Source organism: Lepidochelys olivacea (genome assembly GCF_965140295.1).
Source record: "Lepidochelys olivacea isolate rLepOli2 genome assembly, chromosome: 14".
Taxonomy (NCBI): domain Eukaryota; kingdom Metazoa; phylum Chordata; order Testudines; family Cheloniidae; genus Lepidochelys; species Lepidochelys olivacea.
In genome coordinates, this window is record NC_140424.1 from 41,115,974 (window position 1) to 41,136,840 (window position 20,867).

General features: G+C 52.9%; 1 long non-coding RNA gene across 1 annotated transcript; it reads right to left on the reverse strand.

Annotated features, from left to right (window-relative positions):
- Nucleotides 1-4,551: 4,551 nt before the first annotated feature.
- LOC311530932 lies at nucleotides 4,552-11,991 on the reverse strand. Its single transcript, XR_014714118.1, has 3 exons — nucleotides 9,079-11,991; nucleotides 8,658-8,743; nucleotides 4,552-5,536 (listed from the first exon to the last, which is right to left on the reverse strand). It is a non-coding gene; the product is annotated as an uncharacterized lncRNA (long non-coding RNA).
- Between the last annotated feature and the right edge of the window lie 8,876 nt (nucleotides 11,992-20,867).

Consider the following 20,867-nt stretch of genomic DNA (forward strand, 5'->3'; position numbering starts at 1 on the left):
GACTCCGGTCTGACTCTGGTGTGGCTGAGATCTGAACCCTACAGAGAAATCAGACCAGGGCCCTGGGCAGCCCCCAACACTCAGGGCACACAGACCCCACCACCACAGGGGTGTCTGACAATAATACACTCAGAGCGGGGTGTGTGTGTCGTGGGGGGGGTTAAGGGGGGTTTGGGTTTTTTTCCGTGTAGCTTCTGCACCCTGAGGGGTTAGTCCCCTGATCACTCCCAAAGCTGAGAAGAGCTTCTCTCCGCCCGCCTGCCCACATCCCCCCTTTCCCTCGCTGTGCCCCCCACTCACGTCTTCCCCCATTCCCGACCTCGCTCCCCTCAGCCTCCCGATCCTCCTCCATTGCCCCATCTTCCCTTCCGTGCACCCCTGCCCCCGGCATCCCCTGCACCCGCCTCCGGCCCCTCTTTATCCTCCTCCCCCAGCAGCCCAGATATGACCGGGGGGCGGGGGGCCCGCTGCAAGGGGGGATGGGAGGGTCTCTCTTACCTTCCCCCCGAGCGGGGCCCCCCGGGGCAGGGGCCGGGCCGGGAAGGGGCCCTGGCCGGGCTGGGGGCTCTGCCCTGGGAGAGGCTCCCGGGGAGCAGCGGGCAGGGCCCGGCTGGAGGTTCCCCTCTCCCGGCTGCAGCCCAGGCTCCGGGATCCGGGCTCCCAGCACCAGCCGCCGGGGCTCGGGGATCTCGCTGGGAGCCAGAGTCCCCGCAGCGGCTGCGAGTCACTTCCTGGGCCGGGCCTGAGCCCCGCGATCGCTCCCCCCAGAGCCGCCCCCCAGCCGCTCCTGGGTCCTAGCGATCAACTCACCGAAGGATCAGCATCCCTGTGCCCGGCTCCTGTTACACTCACAGGCTCCAAGGCACAAGGGACCATCATGAGCATCTTGCCCAGGGGTTCTCACCACCAAATTTGGTGGCCTCAGAGTGTAGCCAGCAGCTCTCGCTGGTGCCCGCTCTCACACTTGCCCCTATAATCCCAATTAACTTTACTAGAAACCAATCAATATGCACAGAGGCAAGAGGGGGGAATACTGGCTAGCAAAAGGATCTGAGTCCTTTACCCAGACGCCTGCATAACCTCGAGGACCCGTCCCCCCCCCGCCCGCCCGCCCGCTTCCACTCTGGACCCCTAACCCCAAGGCTGGGCCCAGGGCTCCTGAGGCGCTGGACCCCCAGTCTTGTGATCACTCAGGACAGCTGTCCCCATTGTGGGGTGTTCTCTCCACTCTGGATGCTTCCTTCATCATTGCACAGAGTTAAGCACAAATACAATTTATTAAACAGCAAGTAATATAAAAATAAAGAGAAAAGTGGGAAAGATGAAAGGAAAACATGTCACCCCGCTCTGTGCGGGGGGAACCCCAAACAACCCTCTCTGGAATGCCAGGGCACTTCACAGTCTGTCCCTCCCACGTCCCAGGCCTCCTGCCCAGACCCTGACTGTGCTGCAGGCATGCCCAGGGTTGGACACTTACTCTGGTGTTGGCCACACGCCCTCAGGCTCTAGGTAGTAGGACCCTTCTTCCTAGCGTCAGCCTCTTCCTGTCAGGGTTATGATCCCCCACCCAGTCTGGCCTGCAAGGCCTCTTGGCTGAGGGCCTCTCCTTGCCCTGGGCCCTTTGCCCAGGGTCCCCTTCGCTCACTGCTCCCGGCTGCTCCAGTTTCCCTCTGCCTCCAGCCCAGCCCAGCCCTCCTCTCTCCTTAGCCCCCCCTGCTCTGCTCTCCCCCAGCCAGCCCCAGCTGACACAAAGGAGAGAACTCCGGATGCTGACTCGCTCATTGGCCTGCCTGCCCTGTCAATCAGGCTGACCTACAGCATTGCCTCCCCTCCGCTCCCGCCCCCACCCTTGTCAGTCTCAGGGTCTTCATTTCTCATTGGCCCTTCCCCTTTCTTTTGGTGTTCGGAGAAGGCCTAACTAATGGCCAACCCATTAAGGTTCAGTAAGGGGCCAACAATCCCCTTACTCCTATAAACATGAAAATCATAGTTTCTTTATTGGTAGTTAGTAAATCCGCTGCTGTGAAAAAGGGTATTTCTATGTTTGCTAAAAATTTTCACAACCTCTCAGCTAGCGACTCGGGTTGCCAATTTGGAAATATTTTAAAAATGGACACTCAAGTCGGAGTGCTGCAACCTCCCCTGCCCCGCCTCTTCCCCCCAAGGTCCCATCCCTGCCCCACCTCTTCCCTCCAAGGCCCTGCTCCAACTCCATCTCTTCCTCCAAGGGTCTACCCGCCCTCCACTTCTCTTTCCCCCTTCCCTGCCTAGGTCAGGAAGGGCTTGTCTGTGGAGCCGGGGCTGGGAGCTGCAGCTGCCCAGTGCAGGTAGGAGGCAGCCCCGGCTGAGTCGGCTCTGATGCGAGTGATGACCCAGTGCCTCCCCACCTGCAGTAACTCGACTTTACTCTAACAGTACCCACTGTGCCAGAAGTGCTGGGAACGCGTCAGGGACAAGTTCTGCTTTCCGATGGTGGAGGAAGGAACCAGGGGACAGGTGGGTTAGACTCAGTTCTGACCAGCAGGAAAGAATTCATTGGTTGGCAGAGCGGGCTCTCAGTTCCCCACATTGCCCCTCCTCCGTCAGTGGAAGTGCTCCTGGTGAGGACGCACCCCACCGACCCAAGGAGGACAGTGTGGACATCATCTACCTCAGTCATTACTGGAGTGGTTATAAGTCAGCCAAATACAGGTCAACTAAAGTTTGGAGTGTTGACGTACCCTTACAAGCAAAAGGATTTCTCTCACCCAAAAGCTTTCAGCAGTCCATGCTCATTGGAAAGCCTTCCAGCTCGGACCACTTCCCCAGCTCAATGATGCTCCTGTTGTCTTTCAAGGGATCTTGCTGCCCTGAGTAGACATGGGGTCAGAACCCCTTTCCCCGCTTCTTGTACTTGGATCCTTTATACTTGAAAAGTCTTTGCTGGGTCATGGGGTCAGGGAAGTCCGTGGCATCAGTGAGCTACACACTGTGCTACAGATGAATTGTAAGTTTCTTTGTTTACCCCTTTCTTCCTGTTGGTGGAAATCTCAGAGAATCCTTTAAGACTCAAAATCAGGGGAAGAAATTTACCCATTTTCTTCTCAAGTGGCTAAACCGGCTTCACTTCTCGCCTCATTATTCGGCTGTATTAGTTACAAAAGTTTTAGCATCATCATAAAAGAAAGAGAACGAAAGAGAAAACAACCTTCCCATCTACAAATGATCTGGACCAAACCTAGAAAAAGCTGGGAAGTAATTTTACCAATAGATGGAAACGGGACTATAAGATCTGAAAGTCCAACTGTGCTTTGAAGTTCATTGAGATTTCCCTGCCAATTCCAGGTCTGTGACACTTCCTTCTCCAGCCCTCCGGAGTCTGACTAAGATCATAGACATCAAAGCTGTGACTCCTAAGCATGGAGAGCCAGGGACAGGGTGGTACGTGACACCGTGGGAGATGGAGGGATAGAACGGAGGCAGGTTAAACTTTCCATGGCTGGGACAGAGGCTGCTGTGTGGAGAGAGGAGCATGACAGTGAGAGGGGAAGGAGGGACTCTCTCGCACTCACCCCGTTGCCCTGAAATAGCACAGAAGCGAAAACTCCACATTTTACTGTCCCTTCTCCCGCCTTTTTAGCATCTGGTTAATTCTGGCCCATAAGGGATAAAATGTAGAAAGAGTAAATGCTTGACTATCTGCGAATGAGACAACCTGGCCCCAAAGGGGGAACTCAGGGACTAGCAATCACTCTGCTAACGGGAGGTCGGGGGTCAGAAACTGTGTTCCTGGCAGGCTACGCAGCTGAACTGCAGGCTATGGAGGGCAGTGGAGGCAGGCAGGGAGAGGAGCCCCTCCCCAGGTTTGGCCCAGGTCCACTGGAGCTGCTGGGGAGAGAAACCCCTCCCTCAGCCCGGCCCAGGACCACAGGAGCCGCCGTGGCTGGGGAGAGCTGCCTCTGACCTGGCCCCAAACTGCTGTGGTGAGAGAGGGCTGGGGGAGTCCTCTCTCCACTGCAGTCTGAACCCCAAACCCCTCATCCCCAGTCCCAACCCCCACATGCCTAGCCAGGGCACTCACCCCTCCGCACCCCATCCCTCTGTCCCAGCCCTGAACCCCCTCTCACACATCAACCTCCAGATCCGCAGCCCCACCCCAGAGCCCACACCTGAATCCAGAGCCCTCACCCCCTTCACCTCATCCCTGTCCCAGTCCTGAGCCAGTTCGCACACTCCAAATCCCTCGGCCCCACCCCCACCCCCACCCCATGAATTTTGTTCTGTGCGCCAATATGGAGATGATGTGTCACATACTGGTGCGTAGAACCAAATTCATTCCACACTTGGACGTAAAAACTGAGGGAACACTGGTCAGAACACATCAGATGCTGAGCGGGGTCCAGCAGAGCCCCCTGCCCCTGGGTGAAATACACAGCCACCTCCTCCAAGGTCACCGGCATCTGAAACAACAAGAGTCCCCCGCTCAGCACCTGCTGCCCCTGCCACAGTCCCACTAATCATGGCAAAGAAAGAAAAGAGTGAAGGCCAGAGTAGCAGAATCCCACAGGCACCTGCTCAGAGCGGCCAGGAGGCTCCAGGGGCTGGGAGACGGTGAGAGCTCCTTGTCCCCGCAGCACAGGGAGAAGGGGAGGGTCTTCTCATTTCTCACATGCCTGCCGGCCACAGGCTGAGTCGGCAAGCAGAGCTCTGAGCTGGGGATGGGGACAGGAATCCCGACAACTTCCCTTCATATTTCACAGCAACTGTTACGAATTATTCCAGTTAGGACACGTACAGCTCGTTTCTAGGCTGAGGCAACCAAATAAAGACAGACTGCAGAGTGTCTCAGCGTTTGTAGGTTTATTACGCTCGAGCGTGGTACCGTTCTCTTAAGCAGAGCAGGACCCCGATTACAGGTTACACAAAGATTATATACTGTTGGCAAAACATCCTGCCTGTGTGCCTCGGGGCGGGGGGTGGGGTGGGGGAGGCCTAACCCAATAAACAGGCCTTCTCCTTATCTATCACCAGTCCCCTGCAGCCACCTTCCCGCTGCAAAAACGCTGAATTAGCAGCTATTTCAGGCATGTCGGCTGGTTCCTGTCTCCTTTGTTTCCCTTATCTTGAAACTGTCCAGCTGTCCACCCTGAAGGATCCTCCTCCCTTGGTATGTGATGTGCTCGCTTCTAGTTAATGGCCGACAGGAAACCCAAAATGGAGTCACATATGCTAACTCGGTTGATTGCCCCTGACAGTCCTTCCTTTTGTTATATACGTCAGTAAACTATATGAGGGCAGAATAACCTCGATGCAAGATTAAAATTTGCCGGCAGCTCATACTACAGCATTGTAGGTATACAAAAGTAATACAAAAAGAGAACCAGCCATAAGAAGGAGGTACAAAATACGCCTTCCCCAAGCCCCCAAGTCTGGCAGCCTGGAGGTGAGGTGTGGAGAGAGGAGCGTGTGGTGGAATCCGGTACTGGTGTCGTCAAGGGTGACACGGTGAAGTGAGGTGGCCTGCTGCATAAGGGTGTGGATATCGACTTCTACCCTGCTGTGTTGATTCACAAAGACACAACAGCTTGAGTTAACAAGAGCACAACCCCCCCACCCCCCCACCCCCGGTTTGCAAGGAGATAGTCTAAGGCTAAGGGGTTCTGCAGTGTGGGCTGAGATAACTGAGTCACCTCCATTTGAAGGGTAGACAAGGCGTCTGCAGTGGCATTTGCCATTAATTCTAAGGCTGCAGAAATATTAACTGTAGCCTTTTCCAATTCACTCACCCACACCCAGGGCAAAAACCAACGAACAAAGGAGTGAAAGCCTGTAGGCCGTTCAGAGAGAGGATTTGATGGGACATTTCGTCGGTTCCTCCATACCAGGTTCCCAATTTCCCCCTGGGCTAGGGCCTGGTGTACTGTAACAGCGGGTACTAAGGTGCATGTACCACACCAACCTGCCGGGAGGACCTTATAAGCCGTGCGGTTGCACAACCAGAACCAGCCTGATCCCTCAGGGACCGGCCACGGCGCCCTGGAATACTTGGGGGGACTTGCCGCACCAGAGCTAATGCGGGTGCTATCACTGGACCCTACAAAGTTACCCACAAAAACTGTATTTTCGAAATTCTTACGTCATGACACACATAAAACATAACTACCCTGGGCCACCATATCAATAGACCAAGTTTGGATTGTAACATTCCAGTTAAATGGAGTGTCTGTCCATAATCCGGCCAGGAGGGTTCGGTTGAGAGGGATAGGCTCCCTTACCAACGGGATTCCCTGACCTATGTACGTGGGGGTATGAATACAGAGCCAACACCGTGTTCGGTTAACCCCCTGTGCTATAGCATGGGTTAAATCCAGGAAGTTGTTGCTTTCCCATCCGTGTACCGAACTCGAGAATAGAGAGGGGATTTCACAGGCCACCCATATCAGTATTTGCATCCTCCCGTGTACCACGCACAAAACAGGACAACAAATATAAGTCCAAGTAACAAGAAAACAAGAAGTCCTGATGGAGTCTTGAGACCCCAATAGTTGAATCCAGCAGAATCCGCTCCTATTTGTGGGCCCACTGTGGAGACAGCGCTTGCGTTGTATGCTGCTTTAAGAGAACCTCAACTTCGTGGGGGACCCAGACAGGCAAAGGGTGCCCCAGAACAATAGGGCGTGACCGTTCCACCATAAGGGCTGCAGCGGCAATGGACCACACACAGGAGACCGATCCCCGAATGACCGGGTCCTAAGGTAGGGAATACTAAGCTATGGGGCGTGGGCGATCCCCTAGGTACTGCAATAGGACACCACTGGCTGACTGGGGAATCAGTGTCAGGATAGTACTCGGATCAGGGACCACTTGGTGGGGGGTTATAACATAACTATTTATCTCACGCAGATCTTGAACGAACCAATAAACTGGGCGCCCATCTGGGCCCGGTTTTGACTTTTTCACAGGAAGGATAGGAGCATTAGAATCATAGAAGCATAGAATCATAGAATATCAGGGTTGGAAGGGACCTCAGGAGGTCATCTAGTCCAACCCCCTGCTCAAACAGGACCGATCCCCAATTAAATCATTCCAGCCAGGGCATTGTCAAGCCTGACCTTAAAAACTTCTAAGGAAGGAGATTCTACCACCTCCCGAGGTAACGCATTCCAGTGTTTCACCACCCTCCTAGTGAAAAAGTTTTTCCTAATATCCAACCAAAACCTTCCCCACTGCAACTTGAGACCATTACTCCTTGTCCTGTCATCCGCTACCACTGAGAATAGTCTAGATCCATCCTCTTTGGAACCACCTTTCAGGGAGTTGAAAGCAGCTATCAAATCTCCCCTCTTCTTCTCTTCTGCAGTCTAAATCCCAGTTCCCTCAGCCTCTCCCTCAGCCTCTCCTTCTTGTAGTGTGGGGCCCAAAACTGGACACAGTACTCCAGATGAGGCCTCACCAATGTCAAATAGAGGGGAACGATCACGACCCTCGATCTGCTGGCTATGCCCCTACTTAGACATCCCAAAATGCCATTGACCTTCTTGGCAACAAGGGCACACTGCTGACTCATATCCAGCTTCTCGTCCACTGTCACCCCTAGGTCCTTTTCTGCAGAACTGCTGCCTAGTCATTCGGTCCCTAGTCTGTAGCGGTGCATTGGATTCTTCCATCCTAAGTGCAGGACCCTGCACTTATCCTTGTTGAACCTCATCAGATTCCTTTTGGCCCAATCCTCCAATTTGTCTAGGTCCCTCTGTATCCTATCTCTACCTGCCACCGTATTTACCACTCCTCCTAGTTTAGTATCATCCGCAAATTTGCTGAGAGTGAATTCCACACCATCCTCCAGATCATTTATGAAGATATTGAACAAAACCGGCCCCAGGACTGACCCTTGGGGCACTCCTCTTGATACTGGCTGCCAACTAGACATGGAGCCATTGATCACTACCCATTGAGCCCGACAATCTAGCCAACTTTCTACCCACCTTATAGTGCATTCATCCAGCCCATACTTCTTTAACTTGCTGACAAGAATACTGTGGGAGACCGTGTCAAAAGCTTTGCTAAAGTCAAGAAACAATACATCTACTGCTTTCCCTTCATCCACAGAACCAGTAATCTCATCATAGAAGGCGATTAGATTAGTCAGGCATGACCTTCCCTTGGTGAATCCATGCTGACTGTTCCTGATCACTTTTCTCTTGTCTAAGTGCTTCAGGATTGATTCCTTGAGGACTTGCTCCATGATTTTTCTGGGGACTGAGGTGAGGCTGACTGGCCTGTAGTTCCCAGGATCCTCCTTCTTCCCTTTTTTAAAGATTGGCACTACATTAGCCTTTTTCCAGTCGTCCGGGACTTCCCCCGTTTGCCACGAGTTTTCAAAGATAATGGCCAATGCCTCTGCAATCACAGCCGCCAACTGCTTTAGCGCTCTCGGATGCAACGCATCCGGCCCCATGGACTTGTGCACGTCCAGCTTTTCTAAATAGTCCCTAACCACTTCTTTCTCCACTGAGGGCTGGTCACCTCCTCCCCATGCTGTGTTGCCCAGGGCAAGGAGAACTGCATGGAACCAAGACCTCCTGGGTTAAGTAGCTAGAGATAAGAAGGGAAATACCTTCCTCCGTCTCCTTCGGCAAGGGATATTGTTTTACGGAGGGAGGCGGCCCATCCCTTACCTGCAGACTGACTGGAGTGGCTGATTGAAGGAGGCCCACGTCGGTGGAACTCACGCTCCACAAATTGGGTGGGACGCTGGAGAATTCTGTGGGGAGATCGGGAATCGGGGTTAGTGAGGCCATAAGAGAAGCAACCGCTGAGTCCGGGACGGACATGTGAAGCCCCTCGTGGGCATAATATATGTGGGCTCCCAGCTTGCTAAGCATGTCTCACCCAAGGTTAGCGGGGCCTTCTGGCATAACAACAAATCTCTGTGACAACTTTAAGGAACCCAGCTCCAGACGGACGGGGCAGGATAGGGGACCTGGGCACGGGTCGCCCTCAATATCCTGCACCCAAACCTTGGTATTAGAAAGAGAGCCCGGAACAAAAGTTCAAGTGGAAAGGGTGGCTCCGGTATCCACCAAAAAGGGTACAAACCGTTCCACAATTTACAAGGAAATATGCGACTGCAATCCAAGATTCCATTCCAACTCTCCCACGGCTCCCAAAATCTCTGCCTCTCGTCACTGGGGATTATCGAAGTCCTGGGAAGCGTTAGGGGGAAAGGAGGAACCGGTCACCGGCTGATCCTGCCAAGGAGCCCCTCGTGGAAGCAGGGGGTATTCCTTCTTCCAGTGCCCCGGTTGCTTACAATAATAACAGTTCCCGTTCCTTGTCCCACCACAGCCTCCTCCCCGTCCTGTCCCACGTCCGCGTCCCCTCCCCCTTATATTCCCGTGTCCCTGCCAGTGCTGATTCCCCAAGAGAACCTGCAATGCGGCTGCCAACATACTTACTTCCTCCTTCTTTTGCTTACGTTTTTCCTTAGCTTTCTCCTCGTCCCTACCATTAAACACAAAAGTGACCAGGCGAACTACTTCGCTTAGGGCTTTCCCTGGCCAATCGGGAACATGTTTAGTTAAATACTTCTTTATGTCCGGCGCCGCTTGATCGACAAAGTAAGAGACCATCATCATGCGGCTAACCTCGGCTTCTGGCTCCACCCCTCCCCCATACATTCTAACCTGCTTAAACAAGCTGGCCAAACATGCAGACGGATGCTCGTTTAGGTCTTGCTGGCACTCTCTAATTTTTGACCAATTTGCCGTCTTACTACCCGCCCTACGGATGCTCTCCAGGAGCCCTTCCCGGGCAGCTGAGAGGCTGGCCCGGCCATTGAGGTCGTTAGGATCCCAACCTGGATCGGCTTCGGGCCAAGGGGTGCGATTCTCAGCGTCCCCCGCCCAACGCCGATTGGCGTCTAGAATAGAATACTTCTCGTCAGGGGTAAATAGGGTTTGCAAAATAGCCTGGACGTCTGCCCAGTTAGGGTTAAATGCCGTAAGGACTGAACGGATAGTCTGTAGGACTCTTTCCGGATCATCGCGAACCTCGGCATCTGTGACTGCCAGGTGACCAGGTCCCCAGGCCCAAAAGGGCGGTGGACGTGACCATAGTGACACGGTCATTGCTCGTCGCAACGGGTTGTTGTATCGGGCACTTGAAGCGCAACAGGGGGTAGGGTTACAGGCGGCTATAGAGGGGCAACAGGAGGAGGAGTAGCGGGAAGAGACGGAGGAGGGAAAGCAGCATAGGGCGGAGCGGAACCTGCAAGCGGCATGCAAACCTTAGATCTGGTACCAGAGCCCAAAGTTGAGGGGCGCCCCTTATCTCAGGCGTATGCCCAATTATCCCATACATACCAATAATCCATTTCAGCTGGATGCTTGTCCTCCAGCTGTTGTCTAAGGCAGGTTAATTCATCCTGTGCAAAAGTTCCGTCGGGTGGCCATCCAAAGGGCGTCTGAATAGTCAGCGCTGGCCACTCGACTTTATACAAAATTACAGCTCTCCTTTCACCTAACCCAGGGGTGCCAGAAATATTTTTCCAATTCCCGAGAATCTCAGCCAAAGGGGTTCCCCTGCTCACACTCTGCCCAGAGCCCATTCTAGGGCTACCAAAAGAACGCCTCAGGTGCCACCTTATCGCCTAAGCGACGGCCCACACGCCCGTTCCTCCGAGTTCTTGAAGGTGAACTCACCTGGTGCCGGCTGGAGTTGTCTGAGGGAAGGAGTGCGGCTTCGCTTACGAGGGCAAGCCTAGAGTCCCAAACTGTTACGAATTATTCCAGTTAGGACATGTACAGTTTGTTTCTAGGCTGAGGCAACCAAATAAAGACAGACTGCAGAGTGTCTCAGAGTTTGTAGGTTTCTTACGCTCGAGCGTGGCACCGCTCCGTTAAGCAGAGCGGGACCCCGATTGCAGGTTACACAAAGATTCTATACTGTTGGCAAAACATCCTGCCTGTGTGCCTCGGGGGGCCTAACCCAAAAAACAGGCCTTCTCCTTATCTATCACCAATCCCCTGCAGCCACCTTCCCCCTGCAAAAACGCTAAATTAGCAGCTATTTCAGGCATGTCGGCTGGTTCCTGTCTCCTTTGTTTCCCTTCTCTTGAAACTGTCCAGCTGTCCACCCTGAAGGATCCTTCCTTCCTTCCTTGGTACGTGGTGTGCTCGCTTCTAGTTAATGGCCGAGAGGAAACCCAAAATGGAGTCACATATGCTAACTAGCTTAATTTCCCCTAATAATTATGAACAGGAGGCTGCCACGCACCTTTCCTACAACTTTCCTATGACGAGATAACTGGTTCTGTGGATGAAGGGAAAGCAGTGGACGTAGTGTTCCTTGGCTTTAGTAAAGCTTTTGACATGGTCTCCCAGAGTATTCTTGTCTGCAAGTTAAAGAAGTATGGGCTGGACGAATGCACTATAAGGTGGGTAGAAAATTGGCTAGATTGTCAGGCTCAACGGGGAGTGATCAATGGCTCCATGTCTAGTTGGCAGCCGGTTATCAAGTGGAGTGCCCCAAGGATCGGTCCTGGGGCCGGTTTTGTTCAATATCTTCATAAATGATCTGGAGGATGGTGTGGATTGCATTCTCAGCAAATTTGCGGATGATACTAAACTAGGAGGAGTGGTAAATACGGTGGCAGGAAGGGATAGGACACAGAGGGACCTAGACAAATTAGAGGATTGGGCCAAAAGAAATCTGATGAGGTTCAACAAGGATAAGTGCAGGGTCCTGCACTTAGGATGGAAGAATCCAATGCACTGCTACAGAGTAGGGACCGAATGACTAGGCAGCAGTTCTGCGGAAAAGGATCTGGGGGTGACAGTGGATGAGAAGCTGGATATGAGTCAGCAGTGTGCCCTTGTTGCCAAGAAGGCCAATGGCATTTTGGGATGTATAAGTAGGGGCATTGGCAGCAGATCGAGGGACGTGATCGTTCCCCTCTATTCGACATTGGTGAGGCCTCATCTGGAGTACTGTGTCCAGTTTTGGGCCCCACACTGCAAGAAGGATGTGGAAATATTGGAGAGAATCCAGCGGAGGGCAACAAAAATGATTAGGGGACTGGAACACATGACTTATGAGGAGAGGCTGAGGGATCTGGGATTATTTAGTCTACAGAAGAGAAGAATGAGGGGAGATTTGATAGCTGCTTTCAACTACCTGAAAGGTGGTTCCAAAGAGGATGGATCTAGACTATTCTCGGTGGGAGTGGATGACAGAACAAGGAGTAATGGTCTCAAGTTGCAGTGGGGGAGGTTTAGGTTGGATATTAGGAAAAACTTTTTCACTAGGAGGGTGGTGAAACACTGGACTGCGTTACCTAGGGAGGTGGTGGAATCTCCTTCCTTAGGAGTTTTTAAGGTCAGGCTTGACAAAGCCCTGGCTGGGACGATTTAATTGGGGATCGGTTCTGCTTTGAGCAGGGGGTTGGACTAGATGACCTCCTGAGGTCCCTTCCAACCCTGATATTCTAGGATTCTATGATCTATTAAGATTATAAAAACCAAGAATGTACTTTTCTGTAGAATACCATGATTAAATCGAGTCTTCCAGACTAGTGATTTAAATCAAATCCACCCTGCTGCATCGCTGTGTAAACAACAAACCCCTCCACGCTCTGCTCACACACAGCCACTGGCATTCAAACTCACTCCTGGCTGCACTGTACTGAGTGTGACTAGCAAGACACTCATGAAGTTACTAAACAAGACAGCAACATCAGCCAGTTTTCTACTCCCAGCCTTGCACCCCGGGAATCTGCATCTTAAACTGCTCAGTCTGTTCACTGTGCTGGACAAACTCAATAATTAGTGGGTCATCCCCCCCCCACAAAGGGATCAGATTAGGCCAAAGCCTTGTTCTCTCAAGTCAAATCCCCCAAACACTTCAAGGAAAACACACAGGTCCAGACAAAACACTAAAATCGGTTTATTAACTGGAACAAGGAGGTTTTCAGGGATCACAAGGGAGAAAGATGTGAAAGGTCAAAACTAGTTAGTTCTTAGTACCCAGGACAGATTTCCTTCCTGCCTTGGTGCGTCCTCCCCAGTCCAAGGCCCCGGTGGCCTTTCAAGGCATATCCTTGACTTCTGTAAAGATGGGAGAGGAGAGGTGAAAATGGAGGCAATTCTCCCTTCTGCTTTTATACCATTCTCTTCTTTGAGGTTCAAGCTCCAGCCAGGGGGCAGGCAACAATCAGTCTGTGGCCAAAGTGAGGGTCCAGCCATCCTTCTGGTGAATTGTAACTCTCTTGTTCACAGCTCCACAGCTGGTGAATGGCCAGCTAAGCAATTAATGGCCACTTAGCACCTAGCTGGTCTGCAGGTACCATTGTCTCTAAAGAGTGAGTCTGTGGGCGTTTTCCAGCTTTCCAGCATGTAACAAACATACAGCAAACTCTCAGAGCTCCATGGAGAGTGCTGATCGACACATTTTAACAGGACAATAATATTCAGCAGGCGATGACTTTTCCTAGCATACTTCACAAGACATACTTTGGAGAAGATTTATCCTTCTGTAATCGTGGTGACCATAAGAGTGTAGACCAGTGGTTCTCAAAAGTGTTTCATTGGCCCCCCCCTTCTTTGTGTGTGTCGTCATTTCCGCCCCCGCCCTCACAAGCACATATATGGCCACCCAGCTCTAAAGGCAGAGTCGCTGCTGGCGATGCGCCCGGCTCTGAAGGCCTCCAGCAGCAGCACAGAAGTAAGGGTGACTGATACTTCACAAGACATACTTTGGAGAAGACTTATCCTTTTGTAATCGTGGTGACCATAAGAGTGTAGACCAGTGGTTCTCAAATGTGTTTCATTGGCCCCACCTTCTTTGTGTGTGTGGTCATTTACGCCCCACCCTCACAAGCACATATATGGCCACCTTGCAAAACACATTTTGGTGATTTCAGCTATAAACATTCCCTCCATCCTTCAGCCCCTAACCCCAGTGATTTCAAGGAGAGGGAGCTGGAATTGGGCAGGTGACATGGGCGATGGGTATAATCTCTGAATTAACAAAATACAGGAACCCTTTGCATAAATTGTTAACCTCTAAAAAGATATAGCTAAATATAGACCACGACAGTTACCCCTCTTCCAAGTCTTTAACATGTTTACATTTCAAACTCTAGCTTAATGAAGGTGGAAACACTTTTAAAATCTCTGTCTAAAAGTTGAATCTGAGTCAATTACATACAAGTTGCTTAACCTTTTCTTGCCATGTGTCACAGAAGTTTACATCTTCTGTGGATTCCTCCATGTTTAACGAGGTCTGATGTCCGTATGAAACTTTTCCCACACTCCAAGCACTTGTGGGGTCTCTCTCCTGTATGGATTTTCTGATGATAACCAAGGGCTGATTTCCAAGTGAAACTTTTCCCACAGTCCAAGCACTTGTGGGGTCTTTCTCCTGTGTGGATTGCCTGATGATTAACAAGGTGTGACCGCCATGTGAAACTTTTCCCACAGTCCAAGCACTTATGGGGTCTTCCTCTTGTGTGCATTGCCTGATGATTAACAAAGTGTGACTTCCGCTTGAAACTTTTCCCACAGTCCAAGCACTTATGGGATCTTTCTCCTGTGTGGATTGCCTGATGTTTAACAAGGGTTGACCTCTCTGTGAAACTTTTCCCACAGTCCAAGCATTTATGGGGTCTCTCTCCTGTATGGATTTTCTGATGATTACCAAGGGCTGATTTCCAAGTGAAACTTTTCCCACAGTCCAAGCACTTGTGGGGTCTTTCTCCTGTGTGGATTGCCTGATGTTTAACAAGGTCTGACCTCCATCTGAAACTTTTCCCACAGTCCAAGCACTTGTGGGGTCTTTCTCCTGTGTGGATTGCCTGATGTTTAACAAGGTCTGACCTCTGCTTGAAACGTTTCCCACAATCAAAGCACTTGTGGGGTCTCTCTCCTGTGTGGACTGCCCGATGTTTTACAAGTACTGACCTCTGCTTGAAACTTTTCCCACAGTCAAAGCACTTGTGGGGTCTCTCTCCTGTGTGGATTGCCTGATGATTAACAAGCTCTGACCGCCATGTGAAACTTTTCCCACAGTCCAAGCACTTGTGGGGTTTTTCTCCTTTGTGAATTCTTTTATGTTTAAGAAGGTAAGATTTCTGCATGAAACTTTTCCCACAGTCCAAGCACTTATGGGATCTTTCTCCTTTGTGAATTGTTTTATGTTTAAGAAGGTTTGACCTCGCTGTGAAACTTTTCCCACAATCCAAGCACTTGTGGGGTCTCTGTCCTGTGTGGATTGCCTGATGATGAACAAGGTCTGATTTCCACTTGAAACTTTTTCCACAGTGCAAGCACTTGTGGGGTCTCTCTCCTGTGTGGATTGCCTGATGACGAACAAGGTCTGATTTCTGCTTGAAACTTTTCCCACAGTCCAAGCACTTGTGGGGTCTCTCTTCTGTGTGGCTTTTCTCATGTGAATTTAGTGCTGACTTTGAACTGAAACATTTCCCGCATTCAATGCATTGAATGGGCTTGTCTACAGTGTGGCTTCTCCCATGGTCATTGAGATCTGTGCGCTTATTGAAGCTTTCCCCACTGTCCAAGCATTGAAATGGTTTCTCTCCCATATGGACTGTCTGATGTGTAACAAGTTGTGATCTCACAATGAATCCTTTCCCACACTCAAGGCAGTGCCAGGGTGTCTCTTCCTTGGGATTTGTCTGCTGCTCTCTGGGATTCTTGTCTCCACCCCCACCGTTAAGAGATTCATCCACTTTCTTCCTGGGTTGGTTTATCAGAAGCCTCTCTGACCTGTGCCAATTTCTCCAGGCTTCTCCCTGATTCCAGCAAGGGGAAAAATTCCCTTCAGCTCTTCCCAAAAAGGTCCCCTGTGGTTCCACTTCCCCAGGAACTGCCTCATGATGATTCCCCTCCTTCTTCTCACTCCCTCGCTCAGCACCTGCTGGGAGAGACACAATCCAGAGAGGAGTCATTGTGCTGGGGAGAAAGAGGAATAGCACTGAGGGAAAAGCCAACACAAAGACTGAGCAATTGGATTCTGCCTCCACATCCCACCCAAACGCTTACAAGGAAGGAGAGACGGGAAGGGTGGAATGGCGTGAGCAAAATCTGCTGACCATAGCCCTGCTCTCGGTGAGATGAAGAAGAACTGAGGGCGTTACTCATATCATATTTTGGGATTCTCAACTTTTTCCTTTGTTCCCTAGATGGTTTCTCTGTCAGTCCTCACCTTTGCTGGTGCATCTCCGAAGCCTTCTGTCCTTGAAATCCTGGAGGTCAGACACCCACAGCTCTTCCCCTCGTTCCAGCCGGGCGATAAGCTCAGGTTTGGGAATGGGAAATCCTGTGCAGAAGGTGAAATGAGTCCAGATCAGGGTGCATGGACCATTGGTGGAGGATTTGTCACAAAGGACGTTCCGTGAGTGGAACCTGTCCCTGTGCTCTGCTGGAGGAAGGTGGAATCCAAGAGGATGGGAACAGGGTCACTGAGCCCCCTTATGCAGAGGACATTGTCTGGGGAGGTGAGTTGAATTATTACTACACCCTCACTAGGCGTTCCCAGGATCTGTGCGCTCTGGGGGCCTTGCTGACTCACACACAGGTCTCGACTTCAGCCTGCCTCTTTCTAAACCTGCAGAGCCCAGAGTTCTCCCCATGCCTGGAGCTATTCCCAAGGAGGGAGATGAACAGAGATTGTATGTGCAGCCAAGAAACAATAGAGACAAGAAAAAACAATGCGGATTTATGCCCCTTTGAAAGCTGGAGGGGTGGGGATGGTTTAGCTTGTCCATTGAGTTTTGACTCCCGTGTCCCAGTGGAGAGGGCACCGAAATGCATGTATTTCTCACATGGCAGCTGTGCATTATGGAACCCATTCGCCTCTGCTCTAACTGACCAGGGAAAAACCTCACCACATTAAGACACGTAGACCCCACAGCTTCTAATAACTGAGGGGACGGGAATCCCTTACCCAGCGAGGTCACCATCTCATAGTTCTCCTGCATGATGTCCTTGTAGAGGGCTCTCTGAGTGGGGTCCAGCAGATCCCCCTGCCCCTGGGTGAAATAAATAGCCACCTCCTCGAAGGTCACCGGCATCTGAAACACCAAGAGTCCCCCACTCAGCACCTGCTGCCCCAGCCACAATCCAACTACTCATGGGAAAGGAAAAAAAAACATGAAGCTGTGGGAGGGCCAGAGTAGCAGAATCCCACCCACACCCTGCTCAGAGCAGCCAGGAGGCTTCAGGAGGCGGAGCGGGTGAGAGCTCCCTGTCTGCCCCAGCACACGGAGCACGCCAGGATCTTCTCATTTCCCACACGCCTCTGAGCTGGGGACAGGGACAGGAATCCTGACAGCTTCCCTTCGTATTTCACAGCAGCCCCAGGCAAGTGGGTTCAGGATCCAGCGCTGGGAGCCTGGAAAATGTTCCCAGCCCTGCCGAGGTGGTTATATCCTGCCTGAGAAATGGGGGAATGTCCCCTTCCCCTTTCCTTGCCACAATGGGCCTACTTAGTAAATCAGTAGGTTTATCAAACCCTCTCTCCTCCCTTCCCCGCCCAGCAGCTCCCTGAAAATCCCCTACCTGAGCTGGCTCCAACACAGCCATTTCCCTTCTCTGTCTCCTGGAAGACTGGCCGATCTTTGGTGAAACGTGGTCCTGATTCCTCAGCCTGTCGGGGCGAGAGGGAGGTTACAAAAGGGGCTTCTGTCCGTGTCTCACCCCGATTCCCCCCAGACTCTTCAGATCCTCCCAGTAACAGCATCTCTGAGCCAAATGCTAAAGAAAAGAGAGGAACCAAAAGGGCCACTTTGGGAGATTTCCCCCCATTGCAGTGTAAACCCCTCTGCCTTAACAATACCTGCAGACCTCTGGTGGCATCACCTGAAGATTGAGCTGCCCTGGACTCCCCCGGCAGCCCCCAGGGACAGGCAGGAAGAGGCTTAACCCAATTGGCCCATCCGCGCACCCCCCTGCCTGAGACAGCAGTGACTCCGGTCTGACTCTGGTGTGGCTGAGATCTGAACCCTACAGAGAAATCAGACCAGGGCCCTGGGCAGCCCCCAACACTCAGGGCACACAGACCCCACCACCACAGGGGTGTCTGACAATAATACACTCAGAGCGGGGTGTGTGTGTCGTGGGGGGGGGGGGTTAAGGGGGGTTGGGTTTTTTTCCGTGTAGCTTCTGCACCCTGAGGGGTTAGTCCCCTGATCACTCCCAAAGCTGAGAAGAGCTTCTCTCCGCCCGCCTCCCCACATCCCCCCTTTCCCTCGCTGTGCCCCCCACTCACGTCTTCCCCCATTCCCGACCTCGCTCCCCTCAGCCTCCCGATCCTCCTCCATTGCCCCATCTTCCCTTCCGTGCACCCCTGCCCCCATCCCAGCCTGCCCCCGGCATCCCCTGCACCCGCCTCCGGCCCCTCTTTATCCTCCTCCCCCAGCAGCCCAGATATGACCGGGGGGGGGGCCCGCTGCAAGGGGGGATGGGAGGGTCTCTCTTACCTTCCCCCCGAGCGGGGCCCCCCGGGGCAGGGGCCGGGCCGGGAAGGGGCCCTGGCCGGGCTGGGGGCTCTGCCCTGGGAGAGGCTCCCGGGGAGCAGCGGGCAGGGCCCGGCTGGAGGTTCCCCTCTCCCGGCTGCAGCCCGGGCTCCGGGATCCGGGCTCCCAGCACCAGCCGCCGGGGCTCGGGGATCTCGCCGGGAGCCAGAGTCCCCGCAGCGGCTGCGAGTCACTTCCTGGGCCGGGCCTGAGCCCCGCGATCGCTCCCTCCAGAGCCGCCCCCCAGCCGCTCCTGGGTCCTAGCGATCAACTCACCGAAGGATCAGCATCCCTGTGCCCGGCTCCTGTTACACTCACAGGCTCCAAGGCACAAGGGACCATCATGAGCATCTTGCCCAGGGGTTCTCACCACCAAATTTGGTGGCCTCAGAGTGTAGCCAGCAGCTCTCGCTGGTGCCCGCTCTCACACTTGCCCCTATAATCCCAATTAACTTTACTAGAAACCAATCAATATGCACAGAGGCAAGAGGGGGGAATACTGGCTAGCAAAAGGATCTGAGTCCTTTACCCAGACGCCTGCATAACCTCGAGGACCCGTCCCCCCCCCCGCCCGCCCGCTTCCACTCTGGACCCCTAACCCCAAGGCTGGGCCCAGGGCTCCTGAGGCACTGGACCCCCAGTCTTGTGATCACTCAGGACAGCTGTCCCCATTGTGGGGTGTTCTCTCCACTCTGGATGCTTCCTTCATCATTGCACAGAGTTAAGCACAAATACAATTTATTAAACAGCAAGTAATATAAAAATAAAGAGAAAAGTGGGAAAGATGAAAGGAAAACATGTCACCCCGCTCTGTGCGGGGGGAACCCCAAACAACCCTCTCTGGAATGCCAGGGCACTTCACAGTCTGTCCCTCCCACGTCCCAGGCCTCCTGCCCAGACCCTGACTGTGCTGCAGGCATGCCCAGGGTTGGACACTTACTCTGGTGTTGGCCACACGCCCTCAGGCTCTAGGTAGTAGGACCCTTCTTCCTAGCGTCAGCCTCTTCCTGTCAGGGTTATGATCCCCCACCCAGTCTGGCCTGCAAGGCCTCTTGGCTGAGGGCCTCTCCTTGCCCTGGGCCCTTTGCCCAGGGTCCCCTTCGCTCACTGCTCCCGGCTGCTCCAGTTTCCCTCTGCCTCCAGCCCAGCCCAGCCCTCCTCTCTCCTTAGCCCCCCCTGCTCTGCTCTCCCCCAGCCAGCCCCAGCTGACACAAAGGAGAGAACCCCGGATGCTGACTCGCTCATTGGCCTGCCTGCCCTGTCAATCAGGCTGACCTACAGCATTGCCTCCCCTCCGCTCCCGCCCCCACCCTTGTCAGTCTCAGGGTCTTCATTTCTCATTGGCCCTTCCCCTTTCTTTTGGTGTTCGGAGAAGGCCTAACTAATGGCCAACCCATTAAGGTTCAGTAAGGGGCCAACAATCCCCTTACTCCTATAAACATGAAAATCATAGTTTCTTTATTGGTAGTTAGTAAATCCGCTGCTGTGAAAAAGGGTATTTCTATGTTTGCTAAAAATTTTCACAACCTCTCAGCTAGCGACTCGGGTTGCCAATTTGGGAATATTTTAAAAATGGACACTCAAGTCGGAGTGCTGCAACCTCCCCTGCCCCGCCTCTTCCCCCCAAGGTCCCATCCCTGCCCCACCTCTTCCCTCCAAGGCCCTGCTCCAACTCCATCTCTTCCTCCAAGGGTCTACCCGCCCTCCACTTCTCTTTCCCCCTTCCCTGCCTAGGTCAGGAAGGGCTTGTCTGTGGAGCCGGGGCTGGGAGCTGCAGCTGCCCAGTGCAGGTAGGAGGCAGCCCCGGCTGAGTCGGCTCTGATGCGAGTGATGACCCAGTGCCTCCCCACCTGCAGTAACTCGACTTTACTCTAACAGTACCCACTGTGCCAGAAGTGCTGGGAACGCGTCAGGGACAAGTTCTGCTTTCCGATGGTGGAGGAAGGAACCAGGGGACAGGTGGGTTAGACTCAGTTCTGACCAGCAGGAAAGAATTCATTGGTTGGCAGAGCGGGCTCTCAGTTCCCCACATTGCCCCTCCTCCGTCAGTGGAAGTGCTCCTGGTGAGGACGCACCCCACCGACCCAAGGAGGACAGTGTGGACATCATCTACCTCAGTCATTACTGGAGTGGTTATAAGTCAGCCAAATACAGGTCAACTAAAGTTTGGAGTGTTGACGTACCCTTACAAGCAAAAGGATTTCTCTCACCCAAAAGCTTTCAGCAGTCCATGCTCATTGGAAAGCCTTCCAGCTCGGACCACTTCCCCAGCTCAATGATGCTCCTGTTGTCTTTCAAGGGATCTTGCTGCCCTGAGTAGACATGGGGTCAGAACCCCTTTCCCCGCTTCTTG